At 32.3% G+C, this 16,619-nt stretch overlaps 1 long non-coding RNA gene across 1 annotated transcript; it reads right to left on the bottom strand.

Moving 5' to 3' along the window:
• Nucleotides 1-347: 347 nt before the first annotated feature.
• LOC133191836 (uncharacterized) lies at nucleotides 348-14,843 on the bottom strand. Its single transcript, XR_009721750.1, has 3 exons — nucleotides 14,821-14,843; nucleotides 7,110-7,175; nucleotides 348-419 (listed from the first exon to the last, which is right to left on the bottom strand). It is a non-coding gene; the product is annotated as an uncharacterized LOC133191836 (long non-coding RNA).
• Between the last annotated feature and the right edge of the window lie 1,776 nt (nucleotides 14,844-16,619).

Here is a 16,619-nt window from a genome sequence, read left to right as displayed (position 1 = left end):
TATAATTAAATGAATTTTCTGCATTTTTTTTTAATTAAAAATTCTGAGGTCAGTTAAGAATTCCTTTCTATATTATGCAGCAGATTTTTTGCTGGAATGTACCAGAAGTGATGATTAAGCTGTTAAAATATCTCCAATCAAACAAAACAATTCACATATTTATTATCAAAGCTTCAATATTACACAAACCATCAGGTCTGAAATCTACCAAAATAAAATATATATACAATATGTCCTCTCATGTTTTATTTATTAGGTGCTGTACAATATTTTCGGACTAAACAGAGATGGAATTCAGGTTCACCGGAATCTACAACCAGAGCAGGTCGTTTCTTTCTTTTCTTTTCATCGCAGTCAGAATCAGCATTGCATTCACTGCCTGGCAAGCAGCACCAAGGTTTTCTTACACAGCACACATTCTGAAAGGGAACAAGGCAAGAATCTACCTTCTTGTACACATGAAAATAATCATTCTCCTGGATATTATCAGATTATTTTATAGATGTTAGTTGTTTTTGAAGCATATAATCACTGGCTAGTAAATTAAAAACCGACAAATTATTGATTTGGTCAACTACTTTATAAAAGCTCTATACCGTCAAACTCTCGATGAGAACGTAAAAAAAAAACTTTGAAATATCCAAAAGTTCGAGATATTGCCGGTACAATACAACTCTTCAAAGTGCTTTGGACTTCCAATTGGCTTCGACATATCCATGGTATTCAAAATACCAATGTTAAATATACCGAAGTTCAACTGTATTTCCTTTAAATTATGAAGCAAATTAAAAATTTACAAAGTGAATTGACAAGAAAATTACTAACTGATTTGCATTTTACAAAAAAGGTGTTCCAAATCAATCTTAACATTTAAATTGCTATCATATTGTGGTTTCATGTACTCACGTTCTTTAAGAAGTTCTGAAGTCTAGATTTACAGGTTAGTAATATGATTTTACTCCAATTCAATTTATTTCAATAACATGGAGGTGAAATCTATGATTGATAATTCAAGAATCAACCAATAATGATGAAAAAGAAGATTAAAACAAAGTGATCGATACGAATCTGGAAACAAGGCATAAAACGGACCCCTAAAAATTCCAGAGGTAGAATCCGAGGTGCCTAGGAGGAGTAAGCATCCCTTGTTGACCGGTCACACTCGCCTTGCGCCCTATGTATTGGTCATGTAGACGAAATATTTCGTAGTGAAATTTAGTATTTTAAAAGGCCTAACAATTGGTATGCAATATGTCCATCAAATTCCAACCTAATGATGGGTTATATTGCCATCAAGGTCCTATAACGACCATAAAATTAACGGAATGCTGACTTTAAAAGAGGCTGTTGAAATCCCTGTAACATCATCTTATCTGTCAGTAGATGGCCTCGGTTTAAAAATTGATCGTACTCATAGTACTATCATAGACATAAACACAATATGCAGGTGATAGGAGTAAAAATTGCTCAATAAATGCAAGATCGCTACAGTTTTCAATTAATGTTGGTCATTTCTGATAATGGATAATGATCCAAAGGCTCGTAAAGAAAATTCCCCGTAGACTTTGAATATATGCGGTATCTATACTAAAATATCTCAAGTACTACTTTCAAAGCATGTAATTTTGAGATAAAATATCTATTGATCAAAACCGAGTTTGAAATTTACGCAAAACGAAGAGGCTCACTTTAAAAAATGTTAACATTATCCCAAGATAATGAGAAAAGATATCTTTTTTCACGAGAAAAGTTCTTAAAGGACGATAAAAAATCTTAGTATCACATTACTACGAGAAAAAATCTCGTATAAATGAGAAAAGATCGTAATTACTTGGCATAACATGCAAATAATTTTCTTTATTCTCATCCATAAGTCAGGTGCCTGTATATCCAACCAGCCTTCAAAGGCCTTACTAAAAAGGGTGTGTACTAGGCAACTTACGATCACTCTCAACTAGCTATACTACCTTTGGATTAAAAGGCTAAAACAAACTTAAATTATTAATTAATTAATATATTATGCACAAAACACTACATATGAGAGTAGGATCGATATCTTAAAAGAAATCAAGAAAACAGCTTTGTTAAGATTTAGATATTTGGCCTTCTCTGGTATATAAAAATATTATTCCTAGCGAAGTTAAGTTTCAGAGTTTGCCCCTTTTTGGTAAATAAAACTACTAAGACTGATTGATGTGTAGATCCCTGACGAGTATAGGTCTTTATATGTACCTACATAAATGGCTCGTGCTATTTATACTGAAAAACCACTCATAAGTTATATATATATAAGCAATTGACTAAATGCTTCATTCAGAGTTTTGGATTACTACAAGGACGTTACATCATTTTTTTTTTCAAATTAGCTTTTTAAAAAGGCGCCTACAAAACAATTAAAAACAAAAAACGACTTAAACTGTCCAAGCTCGAAAAACCTTTTTCAAGGGTGTGGAGTGGGAATGTTGAAGTTGTGAAAATGTTTTTTTTTTTTATTAAAAAAAAGTTTTCCATGATTGTTAACTAAAGATATACCAGAAAAATAACGCACCATATGCAAAATGTGTATGATGTTTAACATAACATTGAGAAGAAATCCTTTGCTTTTAGGATGTAACTTTCTTCTAACAATTTTAACACATACACTGCAATGAGATCTGCACATCACATGTATTCAAATGAATATAAATACGTCTGTCAACATGTATCCTTTTGTTTTTTTCAAAAGATTTCTTGGTTTGTCTATTATTACAGTCACGTTAAACAACATACAATCAATCAACATATCACTAGAGTCCCCGAAACCTTCTACTTTCCCATTAACCCGTTTACTAACCATTCGTTCACCGTGTTTTCACCGTGCGCTAACCGCTCACTGTTTTGCATTCAGCGTTCACTAACTTCTTGTGTTCACCGTTCACAAAGCGTTCAGCGTTCGCTCACCGTTCGTTCACTTTGCGTTCAGCGTTCACTCATCGTTCAGTCTTTTTAACCCTTCATTGTCATTCGGAACACCCAAGAAAAAGGATTGATCTTTCAAAAAGGAAAAGAAGGAAGTGTGCGCAAGGGTCTAAATCTTTTAAAATTTAATAAGGGACTTACACCGTGTTTAAGAAATAATGATTAAATAGAAAAATGTGTATATTATTTTATAAGCTATTATTTCATAACTTAATATGAAAGCCCATTAATGCCAACCAATATATATATATATATATATATATATATATATATATATATATATATATATATATATATATATATATATATATATATATATATATATATATATATATATATATATATATGGAAAAGCTATATCTAAAGCAGGGATGGGGTAATGGTAATATGTAATGGTAATTGACAGTAATTAATTACAAATTTCGATGTAATTGAATGAAATGTGTAATTGGCCTAATTTTCAATCACATGTAATTGTAATTGAATTAGTTACCTTTAAGAAAAGCATGTAATTCACAATTACTTTTCAATTGCATTCAATTACACTGGTGTTTAATAAATGAGAAATAGTCCCCTTCCCTTTTTTTCAAATCCCAAATACTTTATTCAAGAAAGGTTTACTAATTTTTAGGACAAAATATTCTATAGTATATTTAAAAAAAATCTTTATTTAGTGAATTGCTGTTTCCTCTTTAAAATGCATTTTCTTCAAAACTTTTTAATATTATTTATCTCTTTGTTCATAAATATATTAAATAAAATCAATAATTTCAATTAAGTTGTTTATGAATTGACACTGAAAATATCTAGTCCAATGGCTTCTAATCCTTTGTTTGTCATATCTACAGCTTGTGTAAGAAGTGATTAACAGGTGCTAATTAGTGCCCTAGAGTTATGTACATATTGACACTTAACTTAAATAGAGATTTTACACACATTTTGACCTTTCCTATTGGTAATTTTATACGCATACATTGACTATGTCTTCCCACAAATCTTTTTTTTAAATATATAATTTGTTGTTATAACACCATGGCAATTTTTCTATTTTAATAAAAAATTGTGGGAGGACAAAGACAGTAGTTTAACACACAATATGTCAAATACTATAACAGTTTGAGATGTATAGCTTAGGATGATGAAAAAAGCAGGAAACAAGGCAAAACGCATCCAATGTTTTGCAAAAATATATCAGAAAGCTTAAAAACGGACACATATGAATTAATGGAAAACAGCATCCAGGTCCTGTAAAAGGACCGTGTCCCAGTTGAAAATTGGCTCGTTTTTTCCCAAAATTCAGGTAACAATTCCCAACTGACAACCAAATTCAATTTTTTATTTCTGTTTATACATAGAAATAACATGTTTTGAAATTTTAATCATTTTTAAAGATATGTATCATGTGTATATGGGGAACAAGTCCACTATTTAACTCTTCAATCAACAAATACATATGTCAACAACATTTCCAAATTTTGCCACCTTTTCGATTAAAAATTCACAATTAGAAGGGTACAGGACCCTGTACCAAAAAGGGTCAATTAAGCCCCGAAACTTGCTATATTAGTCAGTATTTACTTATTGCTGTCACAAATGCCCCGGTGTAAAATATCTTCATTGTGGCAAATCTGTAAACCTGATAGATTGATAGATGTAGGTTAGGGGACACAATATTTTAAAATTTCATTAGCATCTACACAATGTTTACTTAATGTAAAAAACAGTAACTGAAACTATATGAATATAAATGAACGTTCATGACTATTGATCATTGTTAATTTTTATATGTTTTTTTCTTAATGTAATTTGTAATTTAATTAATTACATTTGCAAAGTAATTGTAATTTAATTAATAACATTTCAAAATCCTTGTAATGGTAATGGTAATTTAATTGAAGGTTTTGGGCAAGTAATTGTAATTTGATTAATTACTTTCCTATGTAATTGACCCCATCCCTGATATAAAGGCAATCATCGCTAAATATTTCGTATTGCTTATCTTAACTATGCACATAGGAAATCTTCAACTAAGTGCATAGTTAAGATAAACAAGTATGCCTCTTACAAAATGTTGATTTTCATGGCCCCTCATTTCATGGGTTCTAGTGTTAGGGTGGGGCTTTGTTGATTATATAGTGAAAATACATTATTTCTTTGCAAATCTTCTTCTCTGCTCCTTGGCATCTCGGAGCAAACAGAGTACAAAGTTGAAATAACCAAGGGTATTTTTACCAGGTTTTTGAAAATTCTGGACCACTTGGTAAAGTATTTTGGTGCTGGGCAGGGCTCTATTAATTTGTTTCGAGGAGAAAAATTATCCCCATTTTCTATTTGCCAATGATTATCAATCACTGTAAATAATGATTGACAGGTCAATTGAATAAGAGAGTTATACAAATTGTTATATAATATACAATACTGTTATAGTGAAAACTGGGGTAAGTACAGGCAAAGTTAATAGATCTACTTTAAGATTTCTTATTGGACATTAGACTGAATTTTTTTTTACCCCTATCATCCTTTTACTCTTGCTTTTGGGAATTATAGCTTCATCTATCATAAAGAGCTCCTTCCGTCATCCTGTCACTAAATAATAACGCTATTATTCTATTTAAATGTGTATTTCTATTTACAACATGGAACAATAATCCTCACTATATATTTAAGTCTGCACTGATTCGTTCTCTTACGTCATTAATTCCCTAACGTTTGACATTTGTTTTCACACCAAAGTCCTGAAATTATTCACTTTCGCTTTTATCTCTCAAATTCCTTTCCTCACTAAATTCCAACGTACGTGGAAAGCACCGTGCACCTGCAACCTTATCAGCTCTCGCCTCTCTCCCATTTCTATTTCCTATAATTATAAATTTTTCTCAATTGGCGTAATTTTAAATGTTTCTCAATTGGTGTATATTACTTTAAAGTAAAATATTTAAAATATTTTTAAAAAATTAATATCATTATAGGCATAAGAAAAACTGAAATTGTTGAGACTCCATGTTCAAAATTTTCTTCATAATTTCTCAGTTGAGGGACCAAAGGTATATACGGCTAAGTTTTTGTAAAGAGTGAACAAGGAAGGTGGTCAAAATGTAGTTCATCTTGCGTTCACCGTTTATTCACAGTTTACTTTGCGTTCGCGTTTGCGCTCCGGTCGTGTTTTGCGTTGTTCGCTCTTCGTCCAGTGTTCACTTACCGTTCACCAAGTTTCGTTCAGTCTTCACACACCGTTCACCAAGTTTCGTTCAGTGTTCACACACCGTTTACACAGTGTTCACTCACCGTTCGCTCTGCGTTTTGTTCAGCGTTCGTTCTTCGTTCACTCAGCGTGGAAAAGTAGAACGATTCAGGGACTGTAATCAATATCTGAATGTCTTAGCAACATAAACATTGCTAATTAGCTCTTAATTAAATTGACTTATGCTAATTCTTTGAATAACTCTTGCTGCATCATTGATATAAAACAATAATCGGTAGTGTCTGGAATCAACAGTTCCTCGATCTTCACAAAAAAAAACCATTTTCCAATTTTCTGAATTGTGATGTCTCCAAAATTTGATAACTATAAAGAGGGCACAGGAAACTTAAAATCTGAAAATCGGTCAAGATCACTTCTATCATCGATGTTTTGGCTATATCAAGTTAAGACCCCTTTCCTGTCTGTCTTCTCTCTCTCTCTCTCTCTCTCTCGATACGAGCTGGTAAGAATGATGGATGCATTAAATTGTCCGTCTGCTTACGTTCCAGCACAGGGCATCTTATCACCTTATAAGCTCTGTAATCTTTTACAGATATAATAAATACAAAAGGGAAGAATCGAAAGTAGGTCATGATTTGTAAACACTAAAAAAAACAGCTTACTTGAAAAAAAAGTTACACAAATCCTCATATGCAATAATGCAAACACTGTCCTTAAATCTAACCAGAGAAAAATTTTCCAAATACATCCAATGTATATATATTTTATCCCCAAAAATCCCAGCTTTAATAGAGAACAAAGTGGATAAGATGCCCTTTTGGTTCCAGATATGATTTGTGTGGATCATATGTCGAGAAGAGTTAAAGCCAATGAAATAACAGAAAGTCTGATGCAGTTCACTACTGTTGATAATGATTTAGCTTAAACAAAAAGATTAATTGAAACTTACCGCGATATTTCGACCAAGCATGGAAGAACACAAAATTCCAAGTAGTAATAGCAGTTCAAATTTCATCTAGAGGAGAAGTTGCATATGTTATTTAAGCATATATATATATATATATATATATATATATATATATATATATATATATATATATATATATATATATATATATATATATATAAGCACATTTTACAACACCTCTTTAACTAACATAACTGCCCTAAGTGAAGAATATTAATACAAAGAGCAAAAGGAAATTCACTTCTATAAGGATACCCACTTTAACTAACATAACTGCCCTAAGTGAAGAATATTAATACAAAGAGCAAAAGGAAATTCACTTCTGTAAGGATACAGACTTCCGCCCCAACCCGGGGTTGAACTCTCGACCTACGGAATCTGTCTCCTAGCAGTACACGAACAGCGCGCTAGACCGCTCGGCCACCTAGGCAAGTTATAAAACTTGCTTTCGATGCCGATGGAATTCTCGCGGCGCTGTCCTACGCTACACGGTCATTGAGAATGGAAGTGAGATACAGTTATTTGGACATTAGTTTTATTAGAGGATCGTTACCGATACACATTAAAATGAATTAATTTTATTTACAACAGCTCTTAAACTAACATAACTGCCCTAAGTAAAGAAATAATATGTTGACGGTACGTGCGACCGTTAGGGCGAGCGCAGATACCTATGAGTATTCAGTTTTAATTTACAACCGTCTTATTAAACCGCACGTGACTTTTGGTACGTCGATCTAGACTCTGACGTCACATGACGTCGTATGTAAGTTGTTTACCAAATTGTAGCCTGAAGAGTGCTAGTTTAATGAAGAAAGTTTAATCTACTGTTTAAGTGGGGGGGGGGGGGGTTCTGCAAAGTCCATTAAATCAAAGTGATTTAATTTTTGGTTGAACTTGTATGCTACCGCGAGAACGTAGTTCGCGGCGAGATGCAATTCGCAGAGCATTATGGGACAACAGGTTACTGCTGGAAAAAAATTCGTTTGGATCAATGTGCAAATCCGAATTTTCTCTTCGCTCAGGCGTTGCTTTAAGAGCTCGCAGTGACAAGCGCCGCTTCGCGCCGCTCGCTGCGCTTGCTATCAATACAAATAGCAGAAGGAAATTCACTACTATAAGGATACCCACTTCCGCCCCAACTTGGGTTGAACACTCGACCTACGGAATCTGTCTCCTAGCAGTACAGGAACAGCGCGCTTGAGAATGGACGTGAGATAGTTATCATCGATTTCTTCACTTAGGGAAGTTATGTTAGTTTAAGAGTTGGTAAAAATGTGCTTTTTAAAATTAATTCATTACAATCCTCTAATAAAACTAATGTCCAAATAACTGTATCTCACTTCAGGGGTAACTGTATCTCACCTCCATTTTCAATGAGCGTGTAGTGTAGGGCAGCGTCGCGAGATTTCCATCGGCATCGAAAGCAAGTTTTATAACTTGCTTAGATGGCCGAGCGGTCTAGCGCGCTGTTCCTGTACTACTTGGAGACAGATTCCGTAGGTCGAGAGTTCAACCTCGGGTTGGGGCGGAAGTTGGTATCCCCTTATAGGTGAATTTCCATGCGCTTTCTACATATATATATATATATATATATATATATATATATATATATATATATATATATATATATATATATATATATTAAAATAAAATCCAAGATAAACAAACAAGTTCACATTTAATTATTACACTAAGCGCTTTCGCCGTGAGGCTCTTCAGAGTGTAATAAAGTTTATAAAAACAATACAACTTGGTTGTTATGACGTCGTTATTGTGACGTCATAAAGGCAGCATTATATATTGGCGCAGGTAAATGTCATTAGGGCGCCAAAAGTAGAGAATTGAACATGTGTACATTGTGATGAAATAGACTGCTAATTTTAAGCTATAATGTTCAATTTACATTTAGTTTAGGTTTAAATAATTTAACAAAGTAATCTTCCTTGGCTCTCCGTCATTGTTCATTATTTTCTAGAACTTTATAAAAAGGAAATATAAAAAAGTTTCCATTCGCACATGAATCAAAATGTTCACTGCATGGCGTATTCCTGACAGAAGGGTCCCGTATTTGTTGTTTATGGACTCTTACGCGGTCAGCTAGTTTGTTACCGGTCTGTCCAATGTAGTTTTCCCCGCATGAAGTACAAGTCATACAGTATATTAAATTTTTAGATTTGCATGACATATTCGCATTTACGGTAAATGTTTTACCACATTTAAAAGTAAATGACTTGTACTTCATGCGGGGAAAACTACATTGGACAGACCGGTAACAAACTAGCTGACCGCGTAAGAGTCCATAAACAACAAATACGGGACCCTTCTGTCAGGAACACGCCATGCAGTGAACATTTTGATTCATGTGCGAATGGAAACTTTTTAATATTTCCTTTTTATAAAGTTCTAGAAAATAATGAACAATGACGGAGAGCCAAGGAAGATTACTTTGTTAAATTATTTAAACCTAAACTAAATGTAAATTGAACATTATAGCTTAAAATTAGCAGTCTATTTCATCACAATGTACACATGTTCAATTCTCTACTTTTGGCGCCCTAATGACATTTACCTGCGCCAATATATAATGCTGCCTTTATGACGTCACAATAACGACGTCATAACAACCAAGTTGTATTGTTTTTATAAACTTTATTACACTCTGAAGAGCCTCACGGCGAAAGCGCTTAGTGTAATAATTAAATGTGAACTTGTTTGTTTATCTTGGATTTTATTTTAATTTATAACCTACCTATACCGTGGACTTTTACTACAATTTCACTATATATATATATATATGACTGCCGTCATGAGAAAAGGGCCCTTATCTTTTGACGTCACAATGCACAGAAAACGACGTCAAAGTTGCAGTATTGAAAACACGGACTTCAAGTATTTTTTGTTGACTGCGTCGTGAACAAGAAATAAAATTGGATTTCCAAGCGTATCCCACCCCCCAGTCAAATAATATGAAATTTGATACGGACATTTTTGATAAATTGTATTGTTATTATTTAGTACATGCATTCATTCATAATTCTGTTTAAGTATTTAACTTGATATCACATAATTAATCTCAACGCGACATTGAACACATTGTTACGTAGAGCGATTTATAGCGATGTCTGTACATTACGCACAACTAAAGATGCTGTATATTTGTTTTCTGAGCAATTTGCAAATGCTTAAATTTGACTCATATTAAGTAGACTTAATATTAAAAAAGTATTCTACATAAACGTTTATGTTTTTTCAAAGAGAATGGGAGAGAGAGAAATCAATTCAATAATATGCGTTTTTTATAAGTGTTTCTTTATTCTGAAAAATACCTTCATATAAAATGTATTTAGTCATTTTAATTTTAATCCATAGTTAAACATATTGATATGCACAGTTAGACCAGCTCAGTGTGAAGCGCCGATTTCTCTGTGTGTGTGTGTGGGGGGGGGGGGGGGTAATTGACAAGTCAAAAAAATCTCTGAATGAAAAGGCAACCGGTAAAATTTCAAATTAAAAAAGTGAACCCATCTTTCTTTGGATACAGATACCGGTAACATAGGAGATTCGAATCTCCTACTAAAACAAATAAGGAGCAAGAGAATATGCTAAGGAAAAAACGGAGGAAGTGGGTGCCACGAAAAATTTGCTTAAAAAACAATTTTGCAATAATCAAACAAATACATTAAAAAGTAGTCTTTGATAACAATTACTATTTTATCAATTTTCTTAAATTGTTCCGATAAAAGCCGGCTTGAAATTGAACTGCAACAATATGTTTTAAATTAACAACAGGTAATACGTGGACTTTTTCTAGCAGCATTACATGTATATACTCAATGTTGAAGATAATAACAATTCCATCGCCAGTGATATTATGATTGAAAGTATTTATGAAACATACAGAGGAAACAACAGATTAAACAATAGATTAAGTTGTAAAGAAATTACAAACTTCTGATAAATGTTGAATTGGCGACATCTTTTGAGAATAAATCACTGATAGAGGAAAAGTACTAGTAACAAGTGGATATGAGTGTCATATTCAGATGTCATCAACCACATTAACACCAATCGCACGACAACAAAGACAATCAAGAAATCTACATTTTGAGAAATATGAACTTCAAACATAAAAGCACTGGTGATGTTTAGAACGGGAAAAAAACGGAGGTTCATGTAAAACTTTGATGACCGTGAAATATGTAAGGAAGAAATTTTTTTGTACCGACTATATAGAATTCATGTATGTAATAAATTGGTCACGTTTCGCATTGAAATCTTGGACGTCGAGTCTCAACTCTGATATCTCGATACCCCGGATATTTTGACATTTTCTGAAGTTCTGTTGATGCCGGGATACTGAAGTTTATACCTGTATAGGACTTTAAGGAAAATGATTTTAAAATCAAACACACACACCTTTCTGCTTTTAAAGACAAAAAAATCCAATAACTAGGAAAAATGGTTTGCCTATTTACCTTTAGCTTTCAGGACGAAAGCAGATACTTAGTCGCCTGTGAAGAGAGTCAAGTTAGTGCGGACCGGTAGAGTTTAAAATATGAAAAGCTTAGGTGTCAGGATATAGCTGATGTCACAGAGGAAGATGAATAAATGGCCTTAATTGCGTAAAAATATATTCAAGTCTCGCAAGATATTCAGTTTCAATTTCAAATAGATTTTGTCAAAATTGTAATGCAACTGTACTTCAATTCCCACAGAAAAGTTCAGCTCCGTTTAGTGTGCATATATAAAAAAGAGCCATGGGCAGTACAACCATTTCTTTGAACAAACTTTACAATGTTTTTAAAGAACTTTCCGTAAATCTGAGTTGGGAACCAGACAATCGTTGTAATTATTGACTTGCAATAACATAAGTTGTTAATATCTGACGAGATTTTATCAATTTCAGGAATCCAGAAGGATATTATTTCACATGAAGCGCAATATTACTAGGAATTTCATTTTTCTAGGATTGAAATGTCGAGCTTTAATAAACTTAAAAATGACACGGAACAGCTGCCGGCTATATTTGTATGTCCAGCAAGTGAGAATTAGTATCTGGCAATATGATGGCGAGAACTTTGCCAATTCATTAGGAATCTTTTTTACAGGAAAAAATTCAATAATGTTTCTTATTGAGATAACAGTAACGGCCCTTTTCAAGAAATGATGCACGATTCTTGTGTCCAAGTGATACAGCAGTAGCGTCGAAGCTACAGGTGCCTCCCAAAAAAAAGAGATCAAAGTACATTTATAAATGCTTCTGATTAACTGTGATTTACTTAAAAAAGAAGTTGACAAAAAGTTCAAATTTCACTGAATAAACTTTTATAAGACAATCCTTTGAGATTACTATGTGCCTCTTTTTAATCTTTCTACTCCATAACTGTACAGGCGAAGTAATTGAACTGTATGGACAATGGAAACTTAATTATTTAAACATTTTTTATGAAAGTATTTCCAAAAAAAAAAAAAAGTTATTAAAAAAAAATCCGCTTTGTAGTAACGAACTCTTTTCTTTATTTATGACTTTTTATGAACGGTTTAAATGTTTAAAAAAAAAAACAACAAAAAAAAAAAAAAAAAAACAAAAAAAAAAAAAAAAAACAATTTTACACATCTTGGCGTATTGGAATTAATTTCCCATTAGAATTATTCGGTGATACAGAAAATAGGGGTGTTATCCTCTCGTTACAAAGTTAGAGGGAATAAAGTAACGCGGCGTGTGTGTAGGTGAGTGAATGCGTGCTTATACTCGAAAATAATATATATTTTAAATCGGGATCAATGTGCTTTATTGCGAGGGGATGCCCCGTTTTGCGCACGGTGTCTTCTTTGGGTTGGATCTCTCCTTTCTCTATGGGGCATCTGTGAAGTGTTTTTTTTTTATGTTCTAATGTTACAAGTTCTTTATATATTTTATAAATTGAGCTAGAGTATTAAATATAAAAAGAATCCCATTTGTGGAATTGAACAAGTGTTATTTTTTTGACTGCATATAAACCATTTCTAGATCCTGTCTAGACCTCCACCCCCTTTTTACGAAATTACTAGATCTGCTCTAAAATATATGAACTAGACTTTCCTTAGGAAGAATTACATACGAGTTGCTTTAAAGAAAAAAAAATAATTTTCTCAAGTTTATATGTATCAAAACGAATAAGATTATTTAAAAAAAAATCAAAAATGATTGGAATCTGAATTTGACGCACGCGACGTCATTACGTTTTCAGATAGTAACGTCAACGTTGTTTTGAAGCGCCTTACTAAAATGCTCATAAAATACTGAAAAAGTGAGATATTTTAAATATTTATGTAAATTTGCATTCAGAAAGAGTCAGGCTATGAAAATTAACCAAAAAGTCAATTTGTGAAATTTTGACCTTAAGGGCCCTTTTCTCATGACGGCAGTCATATATATATATATATATATATATATATATATATATATATATATATATATATATATATATATATATATATATATATATATATATATATATATATATGTACAATTTTAAAAATGAAACACGAAAACGTTTAGTAAAGCTTTAGCGCTTTCATTTTCAATCTTCAGAAGCTTCTGAAGATTGAAAATGAAAGCGCTAAAGCTTTACTAAACGTTTTCGTGTTTCATTTTTAAAATTGTACCTATAATTTACCGAGCACTGTGGATTTATATTTATATTTCAAGATAGATAGATAGATAGATAGATAGATAGATAGATAGATAGATAGATATCTTTGGCGATCATCTCTATAGAATGGTAGATTTATAGAAACATTAGAGACACGATTTGCATCCAATATTCATATTTTAGGTCCTCCTGTGCAATCTTCAGCATAAAAACTTTAGCTTTGTGCTAATTCCCTATCATTATAATTATATATATCGACTATTACAAATTTGCAATCTTTTTTCTGTATTTTTTTACCAATATCCAATATTCAGCAATACATTTCCAAAACCATTTTTTTTTTTACGTCTGATTGTTTTCCTTCACAGCAGTTAATGTTTTGTGATGAATAAGATACGGGCTTGGTAAAATATTTATTGGATCCTGCGATGTATATCTTTCTTTTTTTTTCTTTTGAATTCCCTTATAATCACTTCCGTTGATTAGATTGTTACATGTATTTAAAACTAAAACATAATTTTGAAAAATTTCCAACTTTAATAGGGAATTCTGAGCCCAGTCGGATTTATCAGAATCGGAATTAAAAAACCGTTGTTCTAAAATGCAGTTGTATAATGAATTTTACAAACAAAGACTATATTGCTACATGTACCAGCTTTTTCTAATTTAAATTAGCATTGCAAGTAAAAAGGAAATATCGTAGAATTTCATTCTTCAATATTTTTTTTAATTAATTAAATTCCAGACTTGTGTATTCTAGACTATTTTTTGCTTATGTTTTCTTTAATTTTGACCCATGTGGTTCCCAAAAATGAATTAACAATCAGATCTTTATTTTTACTCAACCTTACTTTTACAATTTTATGGATCTTTTCGTGCCTCAAAAATTTCTCACATTTATAAAAATGTTCTTATAAATTATGAGAATTATGAAGAAAGGAAAACTGACAAAGAGAGATTTCCTTGATAATGGTAAAATATAATACGATTTCTAACAGATAAATGGGTACATAATCACGTTTTTATTGATGCTATATGTAGTATAACTTACATACCTTGGCGGTTTATGCTGTTGAATCGAGACAATATACTTAAGAAAATTTAAACTGTCCCTTATACACGTATGAGTCTCCAAGACTTTCTTATTTCTGACTTAGGTGATATTCTATTTCTCCGTTTTACGTGTATTCCGGGCAATCAAAAGGAATATGGTAATTCATACGAAACAGTTGCAGCTGCTCGAAATTTAAAACCAAAAAACAATTGTTCATTATATTGAGAGATTTTTCTTTATTTCATCGATTCAGTTTTAACAAAGGATGGAGTGGAACATATGTTGGATCAGTTCATGTCGCAGTTTTAAAAACTATAATGATTATGAATTTTGTAGATATCATTATAGGTGCCTTATTGATAAACAGAAATATAATCATAATCATCTACATGTATGCATGATACATACATGTAAATAACAAACTTTTTATTTGTCTTTCAAGTATTTTTCATAATCTCATCCTATTAGCTTCTCAAGGATCAGAATTGCATCAAGTAAAATTTGAGGTGTTTTTTAAAACTACATACAAATATAGTGCTTGGTTAACAAAATAAATTGGATCATTTTTTTATTTAATCCATAACTCAACTATCATTTTGATCATTTTTTTTTATCAAAGAGTAAGGGCCACTTAGGGCCTTTTTGGCCCAGTAAATTTCTGAAAATCAAAACTGCATAATTTTACTAGACAAGGCAATAAATATCACTTGAACACTTGATGACGGAATTTCTGCTAAAAGTGACGTAATTTTCCTGCTAGTCAATGCATTATGTCGTCATGAATTGCGTCATTATTCACATATCCCGAATATTTTTTCAAAAATGGCCAAAATATGATGCTATTTTTCAATATTTCGTATACAGCACAAACTCCGATCCAAAATGTGCAAATATATTATGAAAGAACTGCTTATTAAGATTATAAAACATATTTTAATTTTTAGATCGAGGGGTGTGCTCAAATTTTAATTCTTTGTTGAAGGTTCTCAAATTCACCTGTTTTCTGCAAAATTCAAGAACACTTCAATTTTACACAACCTGTTTCCCAGTACCTGGACTCTTTAGAGGAAACTTTTATATACAAACTGAAAGCGCCAAGTCTCTACTTTATATTGATGTTAAGAAAGGGCCATAGTGTGTTAGTAGATAAATTAGTTTATCTACAGGGCCATTTTATGCATAAAGTGAACCTAGCTCTTTATTAGGTCACCTGAATCACTCAGGTGACCATTGCTATCCGCTTTGTCTGTCGTCGTGCGTCGTCTTTAGTGCGTTCTTTACAAAACCCTTTTCTCTGCTCCTGGGTATTATTTTAACAAATTAAGTGTATGGTTATGAAAAGCAAGGGTGTCTCTTTCATAATTGTGAAATTCATGGCCCCAGGGTCAGGAGACCTGGTTGAGAGGGGGTACTCTATTGATTATATAGTGAAAAAGCATAACTTCTCTGAAAATATTCTTTTCTGATGTTCTGGTGTAAAAGTGGGGCTCTATTGATAATATAGTGGAAATGCATTAATTCTATTAAATAATCATGTCTGCTCCTAAGTAATGAACAGATAAATAAAGTGCATAGTTATAATGAACAAGGGTGTTTCTTGCAAAATTTTTAAAACTTGTGGGCCCAGGGTAAAGGGTTCTCGGGGTGGGGGAGACAAAAATTACTTATCAAATAAAGATAAGTGTATTTTTTTCAACATATAATTGATTGCACACTAGCTCAGACACTAGAGCGGTTGCTCCCTAATTGAAAAGTCGAGTTCAAACCCATGTCACGAATAAAATGGTCGAAAAATATGTA

The sequence above is a fragment of the Saccostrea echinata genome, unplaced genomic scaffold, assembly GCF_033153115.1.
Source record: "Saccostrea echinata isolate AGI-Se365-2 ecotype Australia unplaced genomic scaffold, CSIRO_AGI_Sech_v1 ptg000024l, whole genome shotgun sequence".
Classification (NCBI taxonomy): domain Eukaryota; kingdom Metazoa; phylum Mollusca; class Bivalvia; order Ostreida; family Ostreidae; genus Saccostrea; species Saccostrea echinata.
The sequence above is the reverse complement of the archived record's forward strand: the minus strand, read 5'-3'. Positions and strand labels throughout refer to the sequence as shown.